Raw genomic sequence first — 17,733 nt, 5'->3', positions numbered from 1 at the left:
CTCCTGTCTAGCACCTTGTCTTGTCTTGTTTTTGGGCGAGTGAGTACGGCCGGGCGTTAGACGACGTCTCATTGAGGTTGCGGACTCTAACACGTGGTGGCTGAGAATGCCACTATGGACAGGATTTGGATTAGATAATCAAGTCGTGTGGTGGAGAGTCTGAGTTGGAAAGTCTAGGTGGAGAGGTGTGACGTTTCTGATCGAATTCAGAGGTCATCAGTTGGTCCCGAAAACTGTCTTGGCACTTTTTTCTCAATGAAAGGTATGAAAACAACCCTGTTGCATTGACCGGGAATCGGACCCGGGTCTCCCACGCGGATCGATCCTGGATTCATTTCCGATCCCAACATCTCTTCTATATAAGGCAAAGAACTCCTAGGAGACTGCGGGCATTGATCCCACAACAAGACAAGACAAGGTGCTAGACAGGAGAATGCAGTTAGGACTGGGACTTTGGATGTGACTCTACCTTCTGGCGTAACAATCGAGGCTTTGCAAACCAGGACACCAGCTTTACTCTTTGATGAGCGCAAAGTATTTTAGGGTACAATCCAGGGGTCTTGTGCTCTCACGGACATGGCTGTCCTTTTCCAACAGGAGTTGAGGCGAAATGTATTCAAATAGTCAGACTGCATTGGTCACTGTCAGGTTCAAACTCCTGTGACACTTGTAAAAACACTTAAATACAGAAGAGACAGACAACAATATTCAAAGTTTCTCGCAGCGAAGAGAATGAAACAACATACCCAGTGACATGCCGCTCCACTCTGAGTATGCCATTCATGCTCCTCTCTTTTTATTTTCTTTAGGAGGTCCCTAATACATGGTCGTGCAAAAGGGGAGGGGGAAGCAAGCAGTTGCACAAGCTGTACTTGTTGTCTATGTGTGTGTGTGTATGTGAGAATAATTACTTTTTGTGCATGTGTTCTTATCCCGGCACATTTTGCATGATGAAACTTCTCCAAGGTTGCTGCTGGCATTCCCAGGCACCTGCAAGATTAGTGGTGTTGGGAGTAGCTGGTCAGCGTCTGGGAATGCTGCTTCAAAACACTCAAGACTATTGTCTATTGTCTAAGCAAACGGATATAAGGGTGATAACTTAACACTATAATAGTTAAATTTACATTTTATTCTAACAGTCACTCGAGCAGAATTTCTCCGTTTGCCAATTTCAGACTGCGTGACAAAGACTCAAGTCCAACTCCATTGACAGGGAAGCGGAGGTCCTTCAGACAAAACGGTATTGCCATTCTTTCCTGGCAGACATAACATAAGAAACACCTTGTCCTTTGAGCCGGACTCGAACCAGCGACCTAAGGATGCCAGCTGGAACCACTACAGTCCTCCGCGCTTCCAACTGAGAAGCCTGAGAAGCTGGAGCCTATCCCAGCTGTCTTGGGGCGAGAGGCAGGGTACACCCTGGACTGGTGGCCAGCCAATCCCAGGGCACATATAGACAAACAACCATTCACACTCACATTCATACCTATGGACAATTTGGAGTGGCCAATTAACCGAGCACGTTTTTGGAATGTGGGAGGAAACCGGAGTACCCGGAGAAAAGCCACGCATGCACAGGGAGAACATGCAAACTCCACATAGAGATGACAGAGGGTGGAATTGAACCCTGGTCTCCTAGCTGTGAGGTCGCGACCGCCGTGCAGCCCGATCCTAACATCTCTTCTACAAAAGTCAAATAGCTCCTAGGAGACTGCGGGCATTGATCCCACAACAAGACAAGACAAGGTGCTAGAGGAGAGAATGAGGTTAGGACTGGGTTTAGGTTAGGACTGGTTTTAGGGTGATGCCTATGGCTGTATTTGGCCTAGATATTGGGATTGGGGCCCTGAATAGTGTTCGGTACTTGGGAACATTTTATCACAAAAAACAAAGGAGTTTGTGGAGAATGCGGGCATTGATCCCGCTACCTCTCACATGCTAAGCGAGCGCGCTACCATTTGAGCTAATTCCTCTGCTGATGCAGAATCTTTAAGCGCTATCTGTGAACTTCTCAAATAAAATTAAATCAACTTTATTTGTATAGCACTTTTCACAGACATGCAACACAAAGTGCTTTGCAGAATTAAAAACAATTACCACAATTAAAAGGAAAAACAAATACTAAGAAAGCCCCTCCCTCCCACCCTTCTTACGAGACACACACCCACCCACACACACCCACCATCACACACAGTAGGGAGACATGGCATGGCACTGAGGATCAAGGAAACGGCACCTTTGGGGCCGTCCACACTGGGAGGAGCAGCCGGCCGTGCCATGGGGGGACCAGCACCCGGGCCTCCACATTAAAGGGAGGAACCTCCAGCCGGCCGGGTCGAAGGGACCCAAGGATGGTACACCCTCAGCAGACCCGACACATCCCCCAGTGTGGAGGACCCCCCCTGCTGTCATCCTGATGACAGAAATACGAATAAAACACGTCAATAAATGATAGACTTGAGTTTCTGGTAAGTACTACACAACAAGATAAGGTGCTGGACTGGAGAAGGCAGTTAGGACTGGGTTTAGGGTTAGACCCAAGGCTGTATTTGGCATAGAAATCGGTATTGGGGCTCAGATTAGTGTTTGGTACTTGGGAACAATAAATCACGGACTGGGTTTCTTCACTATTACATGACAAGAGACTAGTCTTGACAACACGGACAGGATTAGGTTTGAGGTATTTGTCTGACGCTGATGGGTAGCTCCTGGACTCAATTCCGATCCCAACATCTCTTTGACAAAAAACAAATTCCGGAAAAGGATTCCTTGGAGAATGTGGGTATTGATTCTGCTACTTCTGCTAAGCGAGCGCCGTACCATTTGAGCTAATTCCCCTGCTGCTGCTACAGCGTTGGCAGAGAAGGTCCAGTCTCAGAACTATTTTGGTTCCTTTGCTGGAGTACGTCAAAGCGACACAGTCTCTTCCTTTCAGAGTGCAGCCACGATGCCGTCCCTGTTGGTCTAGTGGCTGGGACTCAGTGCTCTCACTGCTGTGACCCTGGTTCGATTCCCGATCAGGGAACTGACATTTGGACAGGTTTTGACTGGAGATAGAGTCGCTAGATGGTCAACCTCCCACCTGTAGGCGGACTCGTTGCCCACAGTACCGAGGCCATGTCGGCCACGACGACAGTATGTGGCACAGACAGCTTCACCCTTCCCCCACTTTTGGCCCTGACTGAAAAAGCAGAAGCCCCCGTCGCAGCTGAAATAGCCCACTTGGGAGAACGTTGGACTGAAGTTCTAAAGGTCCTCACAATGAACCTCACAAGGTCACAGTTTTTTCCTGATCAGGGCACCGTTTTATGTTGTGTGAATGAGTGGTCTAAAGCGCCAGATTAAGGCTCCTTTTGCTCAGGGGGCACTGGTTGAAATCCCACAGCTGGCATTTTCCTGGTCAGGTCCATTATCCACGACTGGAATGATTTGGCAGCAAAGGACTGTCAGATCGTACAACACACCCGAGCACCTTATGAAGAGCAGAGTTATCCTTTTCCTTTTTGGGCAAGAACCAAAAACTCTGACTCGGACGTGCTGATTGCTGCTCCCAGTTGCTTCTGATTCGTCTGTGAGCAAAACTTGAATTTTAGAGTCAGGTTAATTGAAAAGGTTTGCAAGCTAGCCAGGAGTTGAAAGTAGAATCTTCTGATCCGCAGTCAGATGTGTTATCCTTTGCCCCACTATTCGTACAACCAAAGGACCTGTCATTTAAGATTAGCTTCTGGATTGTCACTGTTTCGCCAAGACTACAATTGGGTTGAGAGAAAAGTACTTTTTAGACAAGACAATAACAAAAGCAACACACACCTGCCATGACCCAGGGTTGGTGCAGACACAACAATGAGTACGAACCACTATACCATTAAAGCTGTCTAACCCGTCGACAACACGTCATCCACTGCGCCACTAGCCATTCAACAAAAGAACCTGTAGGTTAAGGTTGGGTTCTAACTAGGCTGCCACAGTTTCTGCAAAACCAAAACACTAATTCAGATGTTGGGACTAGTCTAAGAGTACATAAATGCATGGCTCATAATAGCAACAACCTGTGGAAATGTATCTGTACACGCTGTAATATACCTTGAGATTGTTTCCCTTTTTGCACGGCTCCTTTGGTCAAGCCAACTCAAGTGAGGTTGGTTTTGGTTTGATTCCATAAAGTTATGGGAAAGTTACTGTTGTAACCCCAGATTTTATCCATTTTTGTTCCATTTTGCATGGGAGTTTATTGTTGGGGTGCATTAATGTTGAAATGAAAAGTCGATATTCCTTCTGATTATGACTTGCTACTGCAGGATGTACATATCTATACCTTGATCTGACTGTATTTCCTACACAGCAATCACAATGATCACATTGAAGTCCTTTGTTTCTACTGATGCTTCCAAAACGGATTAGTTTTCATGTGGTCTATGCGAACTATGCGAGTGCTCGCTTAGCATGAAGGCCCAAGGAGATGACCGTGCACACAAGGAATAACTTGTTCAATCCCACTACCTCTTGCATGCAAAGCTAGCGCTCTACCCTTTGAGCTAATCCCCCCTGGTGAGCAAGAAGGCCCCCACAGTTTCCGAAACACCAAAACACTACACTGCTTTAGATGTGTCATTTGGAGTAAACATGACCAGGGTCAAAGACCAGGGTCAACGGTCACAAAGAGATGAGAAGTTTCAGGTAAATGGATGGATGGATGGAGTTGTCCTCATCATTGTTGCACTCAAAAAGGCAGATACTGTGTCGCTTTGACGTACTCCAACAAAGGAACCAAAATAGTTATGAGACTAGACCTTCTCTGCCAATGCTGCATCAGCAGGGGAATTAGCTCAAATGGTAGAGCGCTCGCTTAGCATGTGAGAGGTAGCGGGATCAATGCCGGCATTCTCCAAAAGCTCTTTTGTTTTTTTGTCATTAAATGTTCCCAAGTAGCAAACACTAATCCAGGCCCCAATCCCGATACCTAGGCCAAATACAGCCGTAGGTATCACCCTAAACTCAGTCCTAACCTAAACCCAGTCCTAACTGCATTCTCCTGTCTAGCACCTAGTCTTGTCATGTTGTGGGATCAATGCCCGCAGTCTCCTAGGAGTTCTTTGCCTTTTGTAGAAGAGATGTTGGGATTGGATCTATCCCTTAACATCCGACTAATTACCCCAAACTAGGGGAATTACGTCAAATGGTAAAGTGCTTGCTTAGCATGCGAGAAGTGGCAGAATCGATACTCACATTCTCCAAGGAATCCTTTGTATTTTGTAAAAGAGATGTGGGATTGGAAATCGTGAAAAGAAGTGCCAAGACCGTTTTCAGGACCAACTGATGACCTCTGAATTCGATCAGAAACGTCACACTTCTCCACCTGAGACTCTCCACCTGAGACTCTCCACCACAAGACTTGATTATCTATTCCAAATTCTGTCAATAGTGGCATTCTCAGCCACAACCGCAATGAGACGCCATTGAACGCTCGGCCGTACTCACTAGCCTCAAAGCAACAAGACCTTCGATAGCGCAGTTGGAAGAGTGGAGGACTGTAGTTGTTCAAGCTGGCATCCTTAGGTCGCAGGTTCAAGTCCGGCTCGAAGGACCAGCCCTTTGGTTATGTTATGTCTGCCAGGAAAAATGGCAAAACCGTCTTGTCTGAAGGACCTCCGCTTCCCTGTCGATGGAGTTGGACTTGAGTCTTTGTGACACAGTCTGAAATTGGCAAACGGAGAAATTCTGAGTGATCATTTCATCTCAACTCCTGTTGGAAAAGGACAGCCATTTCCGTGAGAGCACAAGACCCCTGGATTGTACCCCAAAATACTTTGCGCTCATCAAAGAGTAAAGTTGGTGTCCTGGTTTGCAAAGCCTCCATTCTTATGCCAGAAGGTCCCAGTCACATCCAAAACAAAGGGTTCCATGGTGTAATGGTTAGCACTCTGGACTCTGAATCCAGTGATCCAAGTTCAAGTCTTGGTGGAACCTACTTGCCCTGCAGCAATCGAGTGTTTGGACTGTGTCCTCCTTTAATAGTAAGAGTATGATGACTTATTGACTTACTATACAAATCAGTGGTAACCGTGGATCAGGATGAGGTCCCTAAACGACGCCAATGTCTGTGACAGCTGATGTCAAGGATCAGCTGATCAGAAGATACTTGGTTTGTGTGTGGGGCCACAAGTCTTTCCAGTTCCAGTTAAAAGCCAGGCTCCTCATGTAGTTTCCATAGAGTACCAAGGGATTGTCCTGTTGCCCTCGTATATTGAGGGCAAAAAGGAGGCGTTTGCAAGTGGACCTTAGACCCGGTCACCTGAACAGGGACTTGAATCCCGAACACTCAGATCAAAAGTTTCATGTTCGGGTGACCGGCTCAACCTTTGTCGTGTCTGACCATGAACTCTTTTTGTCCAGAAGATATTTGGCTTGTCCATGTGGGTAGTTTAAGACCTCAGTCCATCTTGAAGGTGGACATTTCGGGACCAGGGCCTCTTCACCGCTGCAAGGACAAGTACAGTATGCCAGAAGATTTATCTGCCAATGCTGCAGCAGCAGGGGAATTAGCTCAAATGGTAGAGCGCTTGCTTTGCATGTGAGAGGTAGTGGGATCGATGCCCGCATTCTCCAAAACCTCTTTTGTTTTTTGTGATTAAATGTTCCCAAGTACCAAACACTAATCCGGGCCCCAATCCCAATATCTAGGCCAAATACAGCCATAGGTATCACCCTAAACACAGTCCTAACTGCATTCTCCTGTCTAGCACCTTGTATTGTCTTGTTTGGGATCAATGCCCACATTCTCCAAGGAGTTCTTCACCTTTTGTAGAAGAGATGTTGGGATTGGATCTACCCCTTAGCATCCGACAAATACCCCAAACCAGGGGAATTACCTCAAATGGTAAAGTGCTTGCTTACCATGCGAGATGCAGCAGAATCAATACCCGCATTCCCAAAGGAATCCTTTGTATTTTGTCAAAGAGATGTGGGATCGGAAATGAGTCCAGGATCTATCCATCAGCGTCAGACAAATACCCCAAACCTAATCCTGGCTGCGTTCTCTAGACCAGTCTCTTGTCATGTAATAGTGAAGAAACCGAGTCAGTGAGTTATTGTTCCCAAACAGCGCTTCAAGATGACCCCAACCATTCCAACGAGGCCGAAGACAAATCCTCTCTCCAGTAAAAACCTATCCAAATGTCAATTCCCTGATCGGGAATCGAAACCGGGCCGCGGCAGTGAGAGCACCGAATTCTAGCCACTAGACCACCAGTTATTTTGTAAAAGAGGGAATAGAAAGCCCATGTTTCCACGCAGTTTAAACAGGGGGCCTTATGCGTGTGAGGCAAACGGGATAACCACTAATCTAAAGAAACCCGGAGCAGAGGAGGGGGGGTTATAAGAGTACTGGCGAAACTCAGAAAGCAGTGGCCAAACAATGAAACATGATGATGTGTCCAAAGTGGGGGCAGATTGACAATTGTCCAAACAGACCAAGATCTCTCCTTTGTAGGGAGAATTGTAGTTCACATAAGATGTTCCAGAAATAATGGGCTTTTCTTCAACAAAATGTTTTTGAATCAGAAGTCTTGTTGTGTTGAAGAAATTCCCATCCTTTCTAATGTCATGTGTAGTACACATGTGACATGTACTACAATGCTCCCTACAAAGGCAAAACTCTTGTGATTTTGGACATTTGGGCTAACAAAACAGACCACATTAGAAGGACAAAAGAGGTTGTCTTGACATTTCAATGAAATTGTCTATGTGTTGGGGAAGAGATCCGACCCCCACTGGAGGAGTTCAAGGTACCTTGGCGTCTTGTTCTTGGCATCTAACATGACAGTTTACCAGTTGATCTACGTTGGATGCTCCACTGGTCCGCCACAGTGATGTGGGAGCTGAACCCAAAGGCAGAGCTCTGGTCCGATGGTCCTGAGCTTTGAGTCAGCACGGAAAGGATAAGATCGTGGGTAAAAGCAGCTGAAATGACTTTGTTTTGTGGTGCGGCTGGACTTTCTCTTAGACATGGGGGGGGGGGGCTGTGTCATCCGTGAGGAAATTGGACAAAAGCCACAGCAGAAATTTCATGTCAGTGTGAAGAATGTAGAAAGGAGCCATGCAAAAAGGGAAACAATCTCGAGTTATATTACACCGAAGTTGTTGCTATTATGAGCCATGCATTCATGTACTAGACTATTCTTAAACCAAAGGAGTGCATCAGGGGGCATCCGGATTTGAACCGGAGACCTCTTGATCTGCAGTCAAATGCTCTACCACTGAGCTATACCCCCTCAAACACACCAAACATGGTTACACGATGGGAACTAAGTTCTGCATATGCACTAAACCAGCACACATCCTCATGGTGAATGGGAGAATTGAACCAACAAAGGTTGACTTCTTGATGGGTCATCGAGGTCCAAAAAGTGTACTTAAGCAAGTTATTCCTTGAGCGCTAGTTTCAGCCCCACAGTGGGCGGTTCAGCACTTTTGGTGATACATCGTCAAGATTTCTTTCCTGTGGAAAATTGTGCAACAACCAGTGCCCCCTGAGCAAAAGGAGCCTTAATCTGGTGCTTTAGACCACTCATCCACACAACCTAAAACGGTGCCCTGATCAGGAAAAAACTGTGACCTTGTGAGGTTCGCTGACAATGGAGGACACTGAAAAGGAGCCGCACAAAGCAGGGTACCTGCACTGTTTACATGTCCGTTGACCAGGTTGCAGATGGATTGTCTTGGTCCTTTTGAAAATCCACATTTTAACGCCCCATTATTGAAAGACGTAACGACCATCAGGAGGAGTGAGGTTTATTGTGAGGACCTTTAGAACTTCAGTCCAACGCTCTCCCAAGTGGCCTATTTTAGCTGCGATGGTGGGTTCTGCTTTTTCAGTAGGGGCCTCAAGTGGGGGAAGGGTGAAGCTGTATCTGTGCCATGTACTGCCGTCTTCGCCGACATGGCCTCGGTACTGTGGACGACGAGTTCGCCTACAGGTGGGAGGTTGACCATGTGTCATTTGGAGTAAACATGACCAGGGTCAAAGACCAGGGTCAACGGTCACAAAGAGATGAGAAGTTTCAGGTAAATGGATGGATGGATGGAGTTGTCCTCATCATTGTTGCACTCAAAAAGGCAGATACTGTGTCGCTTTGACGTACTCCAGCAAAGGAACCAAAATAGTTATGAGACTAGACCTTCTCTGCCAATGCTGCATCAGCAGGGGAATTAGCTCAAATGGTAGAGCGCTCGCTTAGCATGTGAGAGGTAGCGGGATCAATGCCCGCATTCTCCAAAATCTCTTTTGTTTTTTTGTCATTAAATGTTCCCAAGTAGCAAACACTAATCCAGGCCCCAATCCCGATACCTAGGCCAAATACAGCCGTAGGTATCACCCTAAACTCAGTCCTAACCTAAACCCAGTCCTAACTGCATTCTCCTGTCTAGCACCTAGTCTTGTCATGTTGTGGGATCAATGCCCGCAGTCTCCTAGGAGTTCTTTGCCTTTTGTAGAAGAGATGTTGGGATTGGATCTATCCCTTAACATCCGACTAATTACCCCAAACTAGGGGAATTACGTCAAATGGTAAAGTGCTTGCTTAGCATGCGAGAAGTGGCAGAATCGATACTCACATTCTCCAAGGAATCCTTTGTATTTTGTAAAAGAGATGTGGGATTGGAAATCGTGAAAAGAAGTGCCAAGACCGTTTTCAGGACCAACTGATGACCTCTGAATTCGATCAGAAACGTCACACTTCACCTGAGACTCTCCACCTGAGACTCTCCACCACAAGACTTGATTATCTATTCCAAATTCTGTCAATAGTGGCATTCTCAGCCACAACCGCAATGAGACGCCATTGAACGCTCGGCCGTACTCACTAGCCTCAAAGCAACAAGACCTTCGATAGCGCAGTTGGAAGAGTGGAGGACTGTAGTTGTTCAAGCTGGCATCCTTAGGTCGCAGGTTCAAGTCCGGCTCGAAGGACCAGCCCTTTGGTTATGTTATGTCTGCCAGGAAAAATGGCAAAACCGTCTTGTCTGAAGGACCTCCGCTTCCCTGTCGATGGAGTTGGACTTGAGTCTTTGTGACACAGTCTGAAATTGGCAAACGGAGAAATTCTGATTGAGTGATCATTTCATCTCAACTCCTGTTGGAAAAGGACAGCCATTTCCGTGAGAGCACAAGACCCCTGGATTGTACCCCAAAATACTTTGCGCTCATCAAAGAGTAAAGTTGGTGTCCTGGTTTGCAAAGCCTCCATTCTTATGCCAGAAGGTCCCAGTCACATCCAAAACAAAGGGTTCCATGGTGTAATGGTTAGCACTCTGGACTCTGAATCCAGTGATCCAAGTTCAAGTCTTGGTGGAACCTACTTGCCCTGCAGCAATCGAGTGTTTGGACTGTGTCCTCCTTTAATAGTAAGAGTATGATGACTTATTGACTTACTATACAAATCAGTGGTAACCGTGGATCAGGATGAGGTCCCTAAACGACGCCAATGTCTGTGACAGCTGATGTCAAGGATCAGCTGATCAGAAGATACTTGGTTTGTGTGTGGGGCCACAAGTCTTTCCAGTTCCAGTTAAAAGCCAGGCTCCTCATGTAGTTTCCATAGAGTACCAAGGGATTGTCCTGTTGCCCTCGTATATTGAGGGCAAAAAGGAGGCGTTTGCAAGTGGACCTTAGACCCGGTCACCTGAACAGGGACTTGAATCCCGAACACTCAGATCAAAAGTTTCATGTTCGGGTGACCGGCTCAACCTTTGTCGTGTCTGACCATGAACTCTTTTTGTCCAGAAGATATTTGGCTTGTCCATGTGGGTAGTTTAAGACCTCAGTCCATCTTGAAGGTGGACATTTCGGGACCAGGGCCTCTTCACCGCTGCAAGGACAAGTACAGTATGCCAGAAGATTTATCTGCCAATGCTGCAGCAGCAGGGGAATTAGCTCAAATGGTAGAGTGCTTGCTTTGCATGTGAGAGGTAGTGGGATCGATGCCCACATTCTCCAAAACCTCTTTTGTTTTTTGTGATTAAATGTTCCCAAGTACCAAACACTAATCCGGGCCCCAATCCCAATATCTAGGCCAAATACAGCCATAGGTATCACCCTAAACCCAGTCCTAACTGCATTCTCCTGTCTAGCACCTTGTATTGTCTTGTTTGGGATCAATGCCCACATTCTCCAAGGAGTTCTTCACCTTTTGTAGAAGAGATGTTGGGATTGGATCTACCCCTTAGCATCCGACAAATACCCCAAACCAGGGGAATTACCTCAAATGGTAAAGTGCTTGCTTACCATGCGAGATGCAGCAGAATCAATACCCGCATTCCCAAAGGAATCCTTTGTATTTTGTCAAAGAGATGTGGGATCGGAAATGAGTCCAGGATCTATCCATCAGCGTCAGACAAATACCCCAAACCTAATCCTGGCTGCGTTCTCTAGACCAGTCTCTTGTCATGTAATAGTGAAGAAACCGAGTCAGTGAGTTATTGTTCCCAAACAGCGCTTCAAGATGACCCCAACCATTCCAACGAGGCCGAAGACAAATCCTCTCTCCAGTAAAAACCTATCCAAATGTCAATTCCCTGATCGGGAATCGAAACCGGGCCGCGGCAGTGAGAGCACCGAATTCTAGCCACTAGACCACCAGTTATTTTGTAAAAGAGGGAATAGAAAGCCCATGTTTCCACGCAGTTTAAACAGGGGGCCTTATGCGTGTGAGGCAAACGGGATAACCACTAATCTAAAGAAACCCGGAGCAGAGGAGGGGGGGTTATAAGAGTACTGGCGAAACTCAGAAAGCAGTGGCCAAACAATGAAACATGATGATGTGTCCAAAGTGGGGGCAGATTGACAATTGTCCAAACAGACCAAGATCTCTCCTTTGTAGGGAGAATTGTAGTTCACATAAGATGTTCCAGAAATAATGGGCTTTTCTTCAACAAAATGTTTTTGAATCAGAAGTCTTGTTGTGTTGAAGAAATTCCCATCCTTTCTAATGTCATGTGTAGTACACATGTGACATGTACTACAATGCTCCCTACAAAGGCAAAACTCTTGTGATTTTGGACATTTGGGCTAACAAAACAGACCACATTAGAAGGACAAAAGAGGTTGTCTTGACATTTCAATGAAATTGTCTATGTGTTGGGGAAGAGATCCGACCCCCACTGGAGGAGTTCAAGGTACCTTGGCGTCTTGTTCTTGGCATCTAACATGACAGTTTACCAGTTGATCTACGTTGGATGCTCCACTGGTCCGCCACAGTGATGTGGGAGCTGAACCCAAAGGCAGAGCTCTGGTCCGATGGTCCTGAGCTTTGAGTCAGCACGGAAAGGATAAGATCGTGGGTAAAAGCAGCTGAAATGACTTTGTTTTGTGGTGCGGCTGGACTTTCTCTTAGACATGGGGGGGGGGGGGGGCTGTGTCATCCGTGAGGAAATTGGACAAAAGCCACAGCAGAAATTTCATGTCAGTGTGAAGAATGTAGAAAGGAGCCATGCAAAAAGGGAAACAATCTCGAGTTATATTACACCGAAGTTGTTGCTATTATGAGCCATGCATTCATGTACTAGACTATTCTTAAACCAAAGGAGTGCATCAGGGGGCATCCGGATTTGAACCGGAGACCTCTTGATCTGCAGTCAAATGCTCTACCACTGAGCTATACCCCCTCAAACACACCAAACATGGTTACACGATGGGAACTAAGTTCTGCATATGCACTAAACCAGCACACATCCTCATGGTGAATGGGAGAATTGAACCAACAAAGGTTGACTTCTTGATGGGTCATCGAGGTCCAAAAGGTGTACTTAAGCAAGTTATTCCTTGTGCGCTAGTTTCAGCCCCACAGTGGGCGGTTCAGCACTTTTGGTGATACATCGTCAAGATTTCTTTCCTGTGGAAAATTGTGCAACAACCAGTGCCCCCTGAGCAAAAGGAGCCTTAATCTGGTGCTTTAGACCACTCATCCACACAACCTAAAACGGTGCCCTGATCAGGAAAAAACTGTGACCTTGTGAGGTTCGCTGACAATGGAGGACACTGAAAAGGAGCCGCACAAAGCAGGGTACCTGCACTGTTTACATGTCCGTTGACCAGGTTGCAGATGGATTGTCTTGGTCCTTTTGAAAATCCACATTTTAACGCCCCATTATTGAAAGACGTAACGACCATCAGGAGGAGTGAGGTTTATTGTGAGGACCTTTAGAACTTCAGTCCAACGCTCTCCCAAGTGGCCTATTTTAGCTGCGATGGTGGGTTCTGCTTTTTCAGTAGGGGCCTCAAGTGGGGGAAGGGTGAAGCTCTATCTGTGCCATGTACTGCCGTCTTCGCCGACATGGCCTCGGTACTCGCCTACAGGTGGGAGGTTGACCATCTGGCGACTCTATCTCCAGTCAAAACCTATCCAAATGTCAACTACCTGACCGGGAATCGAACCCAGGCCGCAGCGGTGAAAGCGCCGAATCCTAGCCACTAGACCACCAGTGACTGCTTTAGGTCTGCACTCAGAAAGGCAGAGACTGTGTCGCTTTGATGTAGTCCAGCAAAGCAACCAAAATAGTTCTCAGACTGGACCTTCTCTGCCAACGCTGCAACAGCAGGAGATTTAGCTCAAATGGTAGAGTGCTAGCTTCGCATGTGAGAGGAAGCGGGATCAATGCCCGCATTCTCCAAAATCTCTTTTGTTTTTTGTGATTAAATGTTCCCAAGTACCAAACACTAACCCAGGCCCCAATCCCGATATCTAGGCCAAATACAGCCATAGGTATAACCTTGTCTTGTTGTGGTATCAATGCCCGCAGTCTTCGAGGAGTTCTTTGCCTTTTGTAAAATAGATGTTAGAATCGGAAATGAGTCCAGGATCGATCCACGTGGTAGACCCGGGTCCGATTCCCGGCCAATGCAACAGGGCTGTTTTCATACCTTTCATCGTGAAAAGAAGTGCCAAGACCGTTTTCAGGACCAACTGATGACCTCTGAATTCGATCAGAAACGTCACACCTCTCCACCTGAGACTCTACACCTGAGACTCTCCACCACAAGACTTGATTATCTAATCCAAATTCAGTCAATAGTGGCATTCTCAGCCACAACCGCAATGAGACGCCGTGAAGAGTAAAGTTGTTGTCCTGGTTTGCAAAGCCTCCATTGTTACGCCAGAAGGTGCCAGTCACATCCAAAACAAAGGGTTCCATGGTGTAATGGTTAGCACTCTGGACTCTGAATCCAGTTTAGGGTGATACCTATGGCTGTATTTGACCTAGATATCGGGATATCGGGGACATTTCATCAAAAAAACAAAGGAGTTCATGGAGAATGCGGGAATTGATCCCGCTACCTCTGACATGTTAAGCTAGCTCTCTACCATTTGAGCTAATTCCCCTGCTGATGCAGTGTTGGCAGAGAAGGTCACACGAGTTTATGGAGAATGCCAACACTGCTGATGTTCAATTCCCGGTCAGGGAACTGACATTTGGTTAGGTTTTGACTGTAGATAGGATTTGTCTTGGTCCTCGGTCGAACGGTTCGGGTCATCTTTCAGCGCTGTCTGTGAACTGCTGTCACTGCACATTTGAATAATTTCAAGTCCGCCAATTGAATCCCGGTCTACCTGGTCAACGGACATGTAAACAGTGCAGGTACCCTCCTTTGTGTGGCTCCATTTCAATGTCCTCCGTTGTCAGCGAACCTCACAAGGTCAAAGTTTTTTCCTGATCAGGGCACCTTTTGGGTTGTGTGGATGAGTGGTCTAAAGCACCAGATTAAGGCTCCTTTCGCTCAGGAGCCACTGGTTGAAATCCCACAGCTTTCATTTTCCTGGTCAGGTCCATTATCCACGACTGGAATGATTGGTAGCAAAGGACTGTCAGATTGTACAACACAGCTGAGCACTTGGAGAAGTTCGAAACTGGGTGGAAACATGGCCTTTCAAGACCTCCTTTTACAAAAAAAATCAAAATGACAAATAGGAACAAGGATATGTTCTTGATGTCTGAAGGTGTGTACACGAGCATCCATCCCCAGTTTGGACACACAATCCATATTTCCCGGATGACTGATGGGCTGGGAATACATAACAGGTCGGTGTTGGAGGACCTGATGGACCGCGAGGGTTCATAACATAAAAGAAAAATAAGAAGGCCCACAACCCCTAAGACATTTAAAAACCATTAAGAGAACCTTCAAATGGATCCTGAAGGGTCAGGATGGCCGAGCGGTCGAAGGCGCTGCATTCAGTTTGCAGTCTCTAATGAGGCGTGGGTTCAAATCCCCCTATTGACAGTGCGGGGCCGCAAGTCTTTCCAGTTCCAGTTAAAAGCCCGGCTCCTCATGTAGCTTCCATAAAGTACCAAGGTGTTGTCCTTGTATTTTGAGGGCAAAAAGGAGGCGTTTGCAAGTGGACCTCAGACCTGGTCACCTGAACAGGGACTTGAATCCCGGACACTCAGATCAAAAGTTTCATGTTCAGGTGACTGGCTCAACCTTTCTCTTGTCTGACGACAAACTCTTTTTGTCCAGAAGATATTTGGATTGTCCATGTGGGTAGTTTAAGACCTCAGTCCATCTTGGGGGTGGACATTTCGGGACCGGGGCCTCTTCATCTCTGCAAGGACAAATACAGTATGCCAGAAGATTTTGTCTTCATTGAGTTGTCCTTATTTATCAAGGGCCTGGATAGCTCAGTTGGTAGAGCATCAGACTTTTAATCTGAGGGTCCAGGGTTCAAGTCCCTGTTCAGGCGGTGAGGAGAAGTATTAAATGTGAAACCAATCTCTTTTATCCTCCTCCTGTGGTCAAGTCCAAAATGCCACAAGACTTCTGCTGCCTCATCCTCAACACCGAGAAGGCCAAAGAGAAGCGACACTGTCTCTGCCTTTCTGAGTGCAGACCAAAAGCGGTCCCTGGTGGTCTAGTGGCTAGGATTCGGTGCTCTCACCGCTGTGGTCCGGGTTCGATTTACGTTCAGGGAATTGACATTTGGATAGGTTTTGACTGGAGGTAGGATTTGTCTTCGGCCTCGGTGGAATGGTTGGGGTCACCTTGATGCGCTACTTGAGAACAATAAATCACGTACTGGGTTTCTTCACTATTCCATGATAAGAGACTAATCTAGAGAACGCGGCCAGGATTAGGTTTGGGGTATTTGTCTGACGCTGAGGGATAGATAGATAGATCCTGGACTCATTTCCGATCCCACATCTCTTTTACAAAATACAAAGGATTCCTTGGAGAATGCGGGTATCGACTCTGCTACTTCTCGCATGCTAAGCAAGCACTTTACCATTTGAGGTAATTCCCCTGGTTTGGGGTATTTGTCGGATGCTCAGGGGTGATCCAATCACAACATCTCTTCTACAAAAGGCAAAGAACTCCTTGGAGACTGTGGGCATTGATCCCACAACAAGACAAGGTGCTAGAGGGGAGAATGCAGTTAGGACTGGGTTTAGGTTAGGACTGGGTTTAGCGTTCCGCGGCTTTGGCATTCGCTGAGGCAAAAACTCTGACATGGGAGGAGTTTGGAGAAGCCATGGAGAAGGACTTCCGGACGGCTTCGAAGAGATTCTGGACCACCATCCGGCGTCTCAGGAAAGGAAAGCAGTACACAGTGAAGACGCTGTCAAACGCTTGGCTGTACTCAACAACAAGACCTTCGATAGCTCAGTTGGAAGAGCGGAGGACTGTAGTGGTTCAAGCTGGCATCCTTAGGTCGCTGGTTCAAATCCGGCTCGAAGGACAAGCTGTTTCTTATGTTATGTCTGCCAGGAAAGAATGGCAATACCGTCTTGTCTGAAGGACCTCTGGCCAGACATCCAGCCATCCAGACAAGGTTAGAGGAGGTTACAAGCCTATTTACAAACCATTGACTCCAAGGGCACAAGTTGAGTTCACCGAGATATCAAAGTGATCCCGAGGGTGGCTAAGGTGTTTCTTTCAAGCCGCAATTATGATGTCTTGTTTTGTTGAAGAAAAGCCCATTATTTCTGGAACAATTTTCCCTACAAAGGAGAAATCTTTGTCCATTTGGACAATTGTCAATCTGCCCCCACTTTGGACACATCGTCGTGTTTCATTGTTTGGCAACTGCTTTGTGACTTCACCAGTCCCCTTAAAAGCCCCTTCCTTCAGGTTTCCATAGTGTAGTGGTTATCACGTTTGCCTCACACGCAAAAGGTCCCCAGTTCGAAACTGGGTGGAAACATGGCCTTTCAAGACCTCCTTTTACAAAAAAAAATCAAGATGACAAATAGGAACAAGGATATGTTCTTGATGTCTGAAGGTGTGTACACGAGCATCCATCCCCAGTTTGGACACACAATCCATATTTCCCGGATGACTGATGGGCTGGGAATACATAACAGGTCGGTGTTGGAGGACCTGATGGACCGCGAGGGTTCATAACATAAAAGAAAAATAAGAAGGCCCACAACCCCTAAGACATTTAAAAACCATTAAGAGAACCTTCAAATGGATCCTGAAGGGTCAGGATGGCCGAGCGGTCGAAGGCGCTGCATTCAGTTTGCAGTCTCTAATGAGGCGTGGGTTCAAATCCCCCTATTGACAGTGCGGGGCCGCAAGTCTTTCCAGTTCCAGTTAAAAGCCCGGCTCCTCATGTAGCTTCCATAAAGTACCAAGGTGTTGTCCTTGTATTTTGAGGGCTAAAGGAGGCCTTTGCAAGTGGACCTCAGACCTGGTCACCTGAACAGGGACTTGAATCCGGGACACTCAGATCAAAAGTTTCA

At 46.7% G+C, this 17,733-nt stretch overlaps 7 non-coding genes across 7 annotated transcripts; 5 read left to right on the top strand and 2 right to left on the bottom strand.

Moving 5' to 3' along the window:
- Positions 1-5,895: 5,895 nt before the first annotated feature.
- trnaq-cug (transfer RNA glutamine (anticodon CUG)) lies at positions 5,896-5,967 on the top strand. Its single transcript has one exon. It is a non-coding gene; the product is annotated as a tRNA-Gln (tRNA).
- A 2,231-nt stretch (positions 5,968-8,198) lies between these two features.
- On the bottom strand, positions 8,199-8,270 carry trnac-gca (transfer RNA cysteine (anticodon GCA)). The gene has a single exon. It is a non-coding gene; the product is annotated as a tRNA-Cys (tRNA).
- A 2,012-nt stretch (positions 8,271-10,282) lies between these two features.
- Positions 10,283-10,354, top strand: trnaq-cug (transfer RNA glutamine (anticodon CUG)). Its single transcript has one exon. It is a non-coding gene; the product is annotated as a tRNA-Gln (tRNA).
- A 2,234-nt stretch (positions 10,355-12,588) lies between these two features.
- On the bottom strand, positions 12,589-12,660 carry trnac-gca (transfer RNA cysteine (anticodon GCA)). The gene has a single exon. It is a non-coding gene; the product is annotated as a tRNA-Cys (tRNA).
- A 3,001-nt stretch (positions 12,661-15,661) lies between these two features.
- Positions 15,662-15,734, top strand: trnak-uuu (transfer RNA lysine (anticodon UUU)). The gene has a single exon. It is a non-coding gene; the product is annotated as a tRNA-Lys (tRNA).
- A 906-nt stretch (positions 15,735-16,640) lies between these two features.
- On the top strand, positions 16,641-16,727 carry trnay-gua (transfer RNA tyrosine (anticodon GUA)). Its single transcript is given in 2 exon segments — positions 16,641-16,677; positions 16,692-16,727. It is a non-coding gene; the product is annotated as a tRNA-Tyr (tRNA).
- Positions 16,728-17,119: 392 nt separating this feature from the next.
- Positions 17,120-17,192, top strand: trnav-cac (transfer RNA valine (anticodon CAC)). Its single transcript has one exon. It is a non-coding gene; the product is annotated as a tRNA-Val (tRNA).
- Positions 17,193-17,733: the final 541 nt, after the last annotated feature.

This window comes from Doryrhamphus excisus, linkage group LG6 (genome assembly GCF_037039965.1).
Source record: "Doryrhamphus excisus strain RoL-2023G ecotype Guam linkage group LG6, RoL_Dexc_Guam_v1.1, whole genome shotgun sequence".
Taxonomy (NCBI): domain Eukaryota; kingdom Metazoa; phylum Chordata; class Actinopteri; order Syngnathiformes; family Syngnathidae; genus Doryrhamphus; species Doryrhamphus excisus.
Note: the sequence above shows the minus strand (reverse complement) of the source record. Positions and strands in the feature narration are given on the sequence as shown.